Source organism: Haemaphysalis longicornis, unplaced genomic scaffold (genome assembly GCF_048455015.1).
Source record: "Haemaphysalis longicornis isolate Haplotype H1 unplaced genomic scaffold, Haemaphysalis longicornis Haplotype H1 scaffold_12, whole genome shotgun sequence".
Classification (NCBI taxonomy): Eukaryota; Metazoa; Arthropoda; class Arachnida; order Ixodida; family Ixodidae; genus Haemaphysalis; species Haemaphysalis longicornis.
This window is the reverse complement of record NW_027526225.1, coordinates 94,046,824-94,055,204: the sequence shown is the minus strand read 5'-3', so window position 1 is coordinate 94,055,204 and position 8,381 is coordinate 94,046,824.

The following is an 8,381-nucleotide window of genomic DNA, read 5'->3' as shown; positions in this document are numbered from 1 at the left end:
CGCGGCGCTGGTGTTGATCGGAGGGCAGCCGGGGGCGTGGTCAGAGCGCGTTTGGAAGGGAACGGACCGAACGGACCACGGAGTAAGATAAACAGACGCTCGCCGCCTTATCAGCAGTGCACTTTCGCTTTACGTGTCGTGGGCCGCTCAACTGAACTTATCATTTTGTTAGTGGCGAAAAAATTTTGTGTGAACGGGCATGCTGCTACTGCGTTCCTGCCTGCCGGTCTGGCTGCAGAGCAGTGGCGGCCGCCCGATGCCCTCCGATCTGCGGTGGCGCCACTCGCGGTAGCCTTTGTCCCCGTACGAAACTTTGCCGGGAGTTTCACGACCAGAGAAGCATTGAAGGACTCTGCTTGTACGAAATGCCAGGAACTACAAGAGGGGGTGGAGGATTGATAAGGCCGTGTTTACACAAAAAACAGCCGTTCCACTCAATGTGAAAGCTGTCGGAAGTGAAGAGCAGTGATTCGCCATAATGGGCTGTAGCGCCGTTATCCGCTCACTGCTACCACCCAATGCAGTTCAACTACGCAGTGCTCGCGCTCCCCCTGCCTGTAACTGCGCCAACGGGAGTTCTGTTCTTTTTTTGCGTGCTTTTCCTCCCGTACGTGCCAGCGTTGCTCCGCCACTCTTTTTCGTTTACTATCGTAAAAACCATCTCAACGTGCGCCTATCTAAATGAACGCGGGGGCTGCCGGTTAATTACGTATATTTCACCTCAAATGTACCTGAAGTCTCGTTTGCGCTGAACAACGGGGAAATGTAGGACAAGCTCCAGCGGTTAACGAGTTTCGAACGCTTATGACTATATAAACCGCTTCGCTTTCGAAGCCTTCGCCAATTGCGTATGAGGGGGAGTTGGGGTGAGAGTTATTTTTAAGCTCCGCGCTTTCCGCCCCAATCAAGAGAGCGTGCCTTCTACTTGTGTAAAACCTGCATGCCCCAGAACGCACTACTGCGACTGACAGTTGCAGCCGTTGACATCGGAAAACAGAGAGCTGCCTCTTTGTTCCGTTCACCAAATTAAAGAGGGCATCATTTCTGAATTCCGGTTCGCATTCACGCGAAAACGCTGAGCAGGTACGCACGCCTCATGCGGGAGTACTAGTCTCATTAACGTTCGGGTGCGTATTTTGTGGAATTTGACTTGGCCAAACAGGAGTGAGGGCGAAATCCTTTATGAGCCCTGAACTGTTCAGTTTCGCAGGCAGCCGGCTTGCTACTTAAGAAGGGTAAAAACCAGTATACGAATGGATATTTTTCAGACGTCATGAACTTTAAAACCGAGGAAATTGCTCGGAATGTACGCGAACGTTACGCACTATCGCCTGAGAACAACAGCTATCTGCGTCACCGTGTGAGCCTGGTACGACAGCTTACCGCTTCTATAGCTGTCGTTAAGCCCCATGTTTTGATAGAAAGCGAGAACGCGCCAGGCGGAACGGACAGAGATTTCGGTTTCCTTCTCTTCCTCACCCGCCTGACGCACTCTCGCTTTCTTCAAACGTTGTGTACAAGACAGCTCAAGTTTCCACTCGGCTGCAAGTGGTTCCGTTCCCTTCTATAACGCAAGATTTGGTGTCTCAGCCAAGCTACAAAAAAGTTGCAGACGATCCTTATAGCGTAATTTTATGGGATTAGAACGCCTAAGCGTTTCTTTTGGTGAGGTTGTTGTTGCGTAGGAAATTTGCTGTTCCGACGATGCGGCTGCAGGTAGTTACTGCGGCGGAGGGGTGCGCATTCCGAATGGGCCGTCATCTTGGTGCGCGCTTTATCCGTACTAACTGATAACACTAAGTGGGCACAAAAGTAATTCTTATGGTGGAAATACGAGAGTATTACTATCTCGCCTGATGTAGACGCGCACCACTGTTACGAGACGATGTGTTTCTGTACCCCGTGTTCACACTACGTACAGTCGGGATCAATTTTAAGGTGATCGCGGGTACATCGATGAGCGGGCCATTCCACAGACACAGAGGCCGTTTCAAAACTTTGGAGATAAAGGTAGCAGTGCCTTCTTTCCCTCGTTGTCACTTGCATGATAAAACCCTGATAGAACCCGTAACATGGCGCTGCTGCTTGTTTTCTTTCCACCGCAGCGATAACCTTGAAATTGAACCCCACTGTACCTTAAAGGGACACTGAAGTGAATTTGTCAAGCTCCCGTTTTTGCTTGCACTGCGTAGACTGGCTCAAATTAGCACACTTTTCATCGTTTATCCGGTTGACAAATCGGTAATTATTTTACAAAGCGTGAAAGAAGAAAAACTACCATGCGCGGTTTGCGGCGGCCGCACCAACTAAGGCTGTGACGTTGGGAGGAGGGGCGCCGTGATTGGACGATGCCCAAGGTTAGCAATCACACAAGTTTCGGTTTCGGTTTCGGTTCTGTAAAACATAACCAATGGCGTTGTTGGATGGGCATTCTCAATATCTCAGTAATCATCGTACCGCGCTTCTGCCATGTTGTCGGCTGTAAAATGCACAAGATAAGCCTCCCAGGACGGCTTGTAGTCGTAGCATTCAGTAGCCGAGACCTACGCAGTGTATGAACGCCCTCCGCGTACCCGCAGACGCCCAAATGTCATGCGCTTTTCCCCCATATTTGGAGCTTGCCTCCCTCATGCCTGTATCGTAAAAAGCGTGTTCGCACCAGGCCAAGGGTCTGTTCATTCTGGCCTGTGCCCACTGCCTGCAAGCAGTCGGTGCTTATGGCAACAGCACGCCAACGAGAATTCGCTAGCGCGCCAGTGCCAGCCCGCGCGCGTTTTGTGAACTAGTTCGTGGAGGCATGAACGTTGCGGCCCAAAAAAAGGTGAACTCTATATTGAAAACATCGGCGAAAAACAAAAAAGTTAACTTACAAAAAAAAAAAGCACTAACCCGCGGGGATTCGAACTCGTGACTTGCAAAACATCCGCGGTGACATACCTGGCGCCCCAAACCGCTGAGCCACGGGGCGGGACGCGGAGAGCTGGATAATATAAGGTATATATTGTACAACCGGTTTACACTTTTATTTAGTTTTGGCATTTCAAGCAGCTTAGGTGACTATTTGTTGTACTGCGATCGTGCAGTAAGCGTCGCCCGAGTTTCCACAGTAGCTTACGTCTAGCAATTGCATTTCGTATACGGAAAAGCGTTCGCAGATGCGTAGTCGTGCTGCTGACCGCTGTGCTTGTTCGCCCAGCGCAAAAAAGTGCTTCCCGCGCCCTAGTTTTACGCTGTACGGTAAAAATATCAGTTGATTTTATTTCCTTAGTACCTATATTGACTTCGCTGACTCTTCTCCCGCCTTCAAGAGGCCTTATATTTTCCTACTGGCGTACCAGTCAGCGAAGCGTCGCATGTGCGCTTGTGCAGCGCTTGTGTGAGGCGACGTTGACTTGGAGCTAGATACAGTGTACAAACAAACGAAGTAAAGAAAGGCACATTCTTCCATTCACAAACGTGTCCTGGCTTCGTTTCAACTAAGCGAACGAATTGCGACCAAGCAATTTTTTTTTAACCTCCTTGATTGCGACGACCCGCCGGTGGCCGGCGGACGAAACGCTGGGCCGACTGACTCTGTCGGCCGGGGAGCCGTGCAGTAGCGCAGCCGTGGCGCAGCCAATTGCCAGCTCATCCCCTCCTGACGTCACACGAAAACGCCACAGAAAATGGGCGAGCGTAAAGAGAGGAGGACAGCATTTTCGAATTAGTTTTTCTACTAAATAAAATCGCGTAAACGCGCCTAGAGTGGTCGAAACATGGCCTGGGGACTCCGGACTACAATTTGCGCTAGTAATCCCGCAATGTTTACATATCACTTCAGTGTCCCTTTAATCCAGCTTGCGGCATCTGGGGAATCGCACGCGAGACAGTACCGAACCACGTAAACAGCGCCATATATAAATACTCGGGGCTGAAACTACAGAAGCGAGCTGTTTTATATTTCTTACGAACGCGCTGTGGAGCCATAAGGAGTGTGCATGCACAATTCTTTTTTGGGTGTTTTTCTCTCTTTTTTGTTGCACCCTTTCGCTCAATGTTAACTAGAACACTCAGCTGCGCACGGCGTCGGCGTAGAAGGGAGGAAAATCACTTGACAGTCATAGCTCGTCCCTGGGTTCGATGCCAGTCTTTGCAAATGTTGTTATAGTTGGATGACATGATTTTTCTCCGGCGCGTCTTGGCACAGGTGTCTCTTCAGGAGGGACCGGTCGTGTGCTCTCCGAAGGTGGTTTTTGTGGGAGCCTTTTTTGGATGCCAGATGGGTGCGAGCTTTTGTAACCTAACCAAGAAAAACAAACGTGCTACGAAAGTTACTGACGTGAGAAACCCACGCGGTTGCTCCACAAGCTTCCACATGGCGACAAACCAAATAGCTGGTCTGTTTGCTACGCTCTGGAAGGTCCAAATAAAAAAAAAGGCGAGGGCTGCTGGAGGGCCTGAAGGCGGCCTGGACTGAGGTCACCACCCGCTCTACTTTCCCCCTCCCCTTTCCCTTAGAAAAATAAATGTTATTCCTACTCCGTCTCCCTATGGTACAAACTTAGAAAACGCCTGGATCAGAAGACATGAAATTGTTGATGAGGCGTGTGTGATAATTGTGGCTGCGCGAGATCGTTTAATGCCTTCCTAATATCATGCAGAATATCTTACAGCCATATGTCGCGAAATTAAACTGTTTTGTGGGTCTTTTTATTGACACCAAAAGGCTGGGCGGGGGGTCAAAATATACAACTGTAACAATATACAATTTAATACAATACAATTTATATAAAACCTACAACTCTCATGACATATTGTTTAGACATGTGATTAGTGTTATGTACGCATGTATTCAAAATCTTATTTGTATACTGTACCCAGTGTGCTTGCTTGTGGATTCCTTATTATATATCCGAATTGTTCGTTTTTCTGTTCTAGTGCAGAGGTTTTGCACTGTTCTGTTTTCTTTGATTTTATCCACTGATTTCCCATCTGTACTCCCGGATTAGAGGCCTCTTCCGGAGACGTACGAGTTTCCTTTTGCCACGCCTCGTGGACAATACTTATCTGTGATTTATTTATTACTTATCTAATGATGATTTACCTATGACTAATTATTCAATTATCTAGGGCACTATGCATCTGTGTCCGAAATAAATTGAAACTGAATTGCATTGAATACAAATAACATGCCTTAGACAATAAGTCGGTGGAGCGGGAGAAGAGTGAGAAACCAACAGAGATATGTCTTACTTGGTCCTGAGAGAACTCATTTTTTTAACCGAGACGATACCGTTCATTTTTTGATGGACAAACTACCTTAAGGGACTCCAATATCAAATTTTAGGGGCGAAGCCTCTTGGAGGCTCGGGCTGTTGGCGTATCATGTCGTCGTCGTAACCGTTGTCTCATGTAGTCCAGTACTAAAACACAAGAGAATCGTTTACGCCTCGCGCTAGAACGCTTCGTGCCCCAAGGACACCAGACTTTTACAGCAAATCTGTATACCTCTACCTCCCACGGTTTCATCGCCGTTGGCAAAAACGTCAATGCGCCAAGAATACTATTATACACTGCATGCTTTTCCCCTCCCATGTTTTACGTTAGTAGAGATGGCCCAGACTTTTTCTTGTCTCAAATCCTCGCTTTTTGAACTGCATTTTCTTCGTTCTTGATATGCCTTCTTTTTCCCCTGTCATTGCTTCTTGTTTGCTTATTTAATTTTGATATTACTTTTTTAAAAAGCGCTTCGTCGTCGAATTAATCGGAGGCTGGCAGCGCTCTGGCGTTTCTCTGTAGACTCCAATTGGAAACCGTAGGGTACAGGCTGTTAAGGCGACAAGTAATTGGTAAGATGAACTGCAAAAAACTGGAAGTCAACTAAGGTCTGTTCTCAAGCTGTACGTGGCGATGTTCGCGCCTGAGATTAGCTCCAATGAAACGGCACTCTCAGCGAAGGCTTATCAGCGCCGGCCAAGGCTGCGTTGTTCCACCCCTCTTTTTCTGTAACCAAATTTCCCATCTCGAGTTTCTTTTACCGGGACTTTTCCCATTAATATTAAGGGGCACAAAAACAAATTAAAGAAAAAGACGAAATAGCCTATATTGCTTGCTTTAGGCTTGGATGGCACGTTCTCTACGACCCGGGCGCAGTCTACCATCCTGAATGCGTATCCGGATTACATCTGGGCTCTCGTTTCTGTGTGCAGTACTTGGAAAACTTGAGACGGCAAATAGTGAGAATAGGACCGGAGAAAACCGAGGAGAAGCTAAAAGACATAGGCTGGTTCGCAGCTCCGCAAGCAATACGTGCCAAAACGTTTTTCTGCTTTCGATTTGTAGTTTCTGTTCTCCCGTTGGTGCAACGTTCTTTCTTTTCTTTTTATCTCGTCATCCTTTGTCCGGAAATTGTGAAGCTAATGCAACGCCATGATCCTACTCCCGCTCACTCTTCATTTTCAAGGGAAATAGTAACATTCTTGAAACTTCGAATTTGGCGCCTCAGCCATCTGCTACTTGTTTTCACTTTTATTGGCGCCAGGCTTCCCTGGTTCTCCTTTCTGCCTACTTCTCCGGTGCACAGAGAAAAGATAAGGCTCGGGCCTTGTCGACCGGAAAATCAGTCACGTCCCTGGTACGGCTCTGAAGACTAGTCTGTCCCCGGCTTTGTGAAATTGGGTAGCCTTTCTGGCTTCCCCGCTCTGCCATCAACGAGGAGCGCTTCTTTCCCCCTGGCACTGCCACTGAGCACTCCCTCTTCAAGTATGTCCCGTTTCGCACTGGCGCTACTCTGTGCGGCTCATAGAGGGCGAAACGAGCATTTCTGTCACGTATGGCCCGGAAATATTCCGGCTCTCTGTCACCGTCGTTTTTACTTTGGTGCTGAAAAGGTAGCAACCAGTGCGTGGAACACATCGGGATGATGGCATGTCGGCCGTGTGAGAAAACTGCGTGTTGTCTTCAATGTGTGCGTGGAGCTTGACTTGGAGACATCGTTTCTGTACTGCGAAGGTTCTCTCTGTGAGTAGATGGCAAAACTACGAGCAAAAGGACAAAGCAAATTGGTGATTACCAACTTTTTGGCAGAGAGCGAGTTAATAAACTGTATTCTGTTTTCTGGAGAACCGGAAGCAGACTATGGCCAACAGCACCATGCTTACCGATCTGCAAAGAAGACGACGCACGTTGTGTGACACAGCCGTGGTCATGCCAAGATGGCTGTCACCGATTAAATCCATCTAATAATGAGTGTGAGGAGGGACTTGCTCATAGCGCGAAGACTGATTTGTGGCCCAGCAAGCATTTCTCGGTACGCCCGGTACATCCACGTCATCGACCCCCCGCGGCGGCTCAGTGGCTGAGACGTGCTGCTGAGCGGAAGGACGCGGGGTCGGTTCCCGGTCGCGGCGGCCGCTTTTCTGATTGAGGCGAAACGCGAAAACGCCCTTGTGTACAAGATTTCGGTGCAAGTAAAGATCCCAGGTGGACAAAATTATTCCGGAGCCCTACGCTACGGCGCCCCTCATCTACTGTGTAGCGTCGGTGGGTTAAACCCCACAATAAACCAAATCCACATCATCATGCAGCGGTCTCGAGCTGCCTCTGATTCGTTTGTACATTGCCATTGTCATCGTGTGCGATCTCGTTCTGTGGCCCCTTTGCTCGAATAAGGGTCACCGCGAAAGGTCACCGCTAATTACCTCTAACATGACAATATATACATGTCAGCTTTATTTGCGCGTATATACGGACATACGCAGGTAAATCTCCCTTAAATGGTATAATACCCAAACATACGAGTAAGCAACCGTCGTTACTATACTAGGTACCGACACACAGTGTTAGCATACATTAAATGATCCTATTAAGTGCAATGCACTTCTTAAGCGACCCTGAACCTGCGTCCACCGGCGATGTCCGCATCACATACCCACGTGGGGGATTGGCCAGGAATCTCCTCGTCTTCCTTGGCAAAGGGGGGAGATGGGCGCGCGCTGCCTGGCCGCTGACATGGCACATACCCACGTGGGGGATTGGCCAAGAATCGGGCGTGAGAAGGGATAATGCACCCGCTTAAAGGAGTACTGACACGAAATTTCAAAGCTGAGATCCGCTCTAGCAATCAAGTACAACGACAACACAAATAGGTGTCTGTGAATAAATGCATCTTTCTTTCTTTGTAGTTGTGTGTGTGTGTGTGCGTGATCTCTCTTTCGCGAACATTACCGAACCGCGCAAATTCAACTCGTGCATTCGCACTTTCACATTCTTCCCCTCGGGGAAATGCGGGGAATTTTTTTGAGGGGATTTCGGTTCACACGAGCGAATGTTGCAGAATGGTTTTTGCTTTTTCCGCTTGCAGTTGCATCGTCATAATGATGCCTGTTGCCTGTACAAGCTTA